At 38.6% G+C, this 2,523-nt stretch overlaps 1 pseudogene; it reads right to left on the bottom strand.

Annotated features, from left to right (window-relative positions):
• Positions 1 to 1,348: 1,348 nt before the first annotated feature.
• Positions 1,349 to 2,314, bottom strand: LOC129248719 (uncharacterized; annotated as a pseudogene).
• Positions 2,315 to 2,523: the final 209 nt, after the last annotated feature.

A 2,523-nucleotide genomic window follows, 5' to 3' on the forward strand; every position in this document is an offset into this window, starting at 1 on the left:
GGCAATGTGCAAATTCTGCCTCCATTTTTCTGCTACTATGGTGTCCTGTGGAAAAGAAAACAACTTCACTTCACTATTTTTCAATTACGACACGTTCTGCCCATTTTGAATAAAAAAAAGTTTAAACAAATTTGTAAACTCGGGAACAATTGAAAATCACGCGACGCCAATCAAAAGTTTTTCTCAAACTAAAGTTCATTTGATTTCTTTTGTTTGATATTCACATTTTAGCGCAAATTACGGAAAAATCAATTAAAATTCAAAAATTATTTGAATTTGCATGCAATAAAGAGACACAGAAAGGAAAGTTTAAATGCCCTAAATTTGCCCAGTTGAGTATGTTGCTGTTCATTTCCAGCTAATCTGCATATGTGAACGTATTTTTATTTAACTGAAAATAAAATTTCATAGTTACGCAATAATGTTGTAGCCTCCACCAAGGCTGACAGAAAATCACTTTTCCAGAAGCTTGCAAGTAACGTACATTTTTAGTGTGTCCTGCAACCCGCTACTATTCGCCACTATAGCAAATTAATGCTCATGAGAATAGGATGATACCATAAATAGTGTGACTGAACTATTCACCGCTAGGGTAGACTGTGTCTTGGCTGTTGGTGGATCATATCTTGGCTGAGAAGCGGCTCATGTAACGTTATAATTATTTTTTGATGAAAAAAAGACAAATAAGGTAATGCAAAGAATTTGTTAATATCAAAATGAATTTGAAGGAATCAATCAGTGTATTCGTTGACGGCGTAAGTGAGATGACTGCTAATTAAAGTAGCACGTCATTTTATTTTGCGTCAATAGCAAAAAATAACACCTTTTATTTATCGTTGACTTCTTTTTTGTACTGATTCATATTTATTCACAGTGGGGAAGTAGCCCTTATCCCTCCTAAAACTAATGTGTACTTTTCAAAAATTTTGTAAGATCCTTAATTTCGACGAAGCCGTGTGCTTCTAATTCATTAAAGGATTGTCCACACAAAACGGCGAGTCTATCTATGTCTGGATATAGAGCAGAGCAGTGGCACGGAAGGTGCGGGATCGTCTCTTCATCGTCCTCATCTATACAACTTCTGCAGGAGTCACGTGTTTGCATACCCATTCTCTGGGCGTGCCTACCGATTAGGCAGCGCGCCGTAATAACTAAAATCAGGGTGTTAAGACTGTGCTTATCTCTTCTTAGTAGAAGTTCCGTGCCTTTAGCATTGAGAGTCGGCCAGCGATTTTGCAACTGGCTTCATTACGCCATCTTTCATTCGCTACTCTTACAATTTCCTCGCGAATACATATATACATATGTATGTATGTATGTAGCTCGTCGAAACTTAAGAACAATTATATTAAAGGTTAACAAATGGGTCTTCGTGATTTTTATTTACAGATTTTCTCCACAAATATTCCACTGTAACATCTGTAAAAAAAACAGGGTGGTTATAGTTTTCTTTATTGAAATATCTCTTCACTACGCCCCATTGGGACTGAATTCTTTGCGGGTGAGTAACATCTTCCGCCACAAAGGGGTTGTCGGGGTCATTGTGGCTTACTTTCTTGTGCTCATACCCATAATTATCCAAGCAGTCATACGCTCTCCAGAAGTCTGTATGTATTATAGAGCCTTCTTTGACGTGCTTTCTAATTAAAGGTATGAGCACATCCGCGGAGCGTATGTTGTCTGGACACACTTCTAGGCGGAGATCCTCACTACCGTCCTCAATAATACCAAGGACCGAGTGGCTCGCCACTCTTCTTCCTAACTTTAAACATACTAATAAAAAAAAGTGCATACTTTATTACAAATTCATATACCTTATTATCTTTATTGTACTTCCGCTTGCCAAATTTACTTTCGTCAATTTGTACTATAGTATTTTTCCTGGACCCCCAATCCTACCCACCGACTCCTGCCTGTCAATCTGGTATAAACTTACCGCCTTCCGGCAGTAATTATACCAGTCGGAAATGGTGGCTGTCGAAAGACAGGATCCTTCCAAATAATTTTCAAAGCGGACGTTTGCGTGCGACCACCGGTGCGCATATGCGTACATTAAATAAAAAATGTGTGGCAGCGATATTTTGCATTGCTCGAACCACGTTTCAGTAGCTCTGGACACTCCTGATTTCCTCTTGCACTCTCCCTTACTGCACCTAAAGGTACCCAAGGAATCGTTCCCTCTAACTTGTAGTTTCATTTGGGTCCTGTGGGTGCTACAGAGTCTGGAACGCAACACAAGGCCGTTTTCCTCTGCAAATGCCACACATTTTTCCGTTGCGTCCGGTCTTTGTATTATTTTCGAAAAATTCCACATGGATTTTATTTCCAACGCCGTCAGACTATTTGGCAAAGCAGTATTGCCTGGCGTTGGAATCGCTTTGCTCGTTGTAGGAAGTTCACAATCTGTAAATAAATTCATTCCTATGAGATAAATTTATAAATAAAAAAATTAAAACCTTTCCGCTTTCAAGTTGATTCACTGTTAAAATTTTCGATGGTGTCTTTTAAACAGCGTATTTTAAA

The sequence above is a fragment of the Anastrepha obliqua genome, chromosome 5 (assembly GCF_027943255.1).
Source record: "Anastrepha obliqua isolate idAnaObli1 chromosome 5, idAnaObli1_1.0, whole genome shotgun sequence".
NCBI lineage: Eukaryota > Metazoa > Arthropoda > Insecta > Diptera > Tephritidae > Anastrepha > Anastrepha obliqua.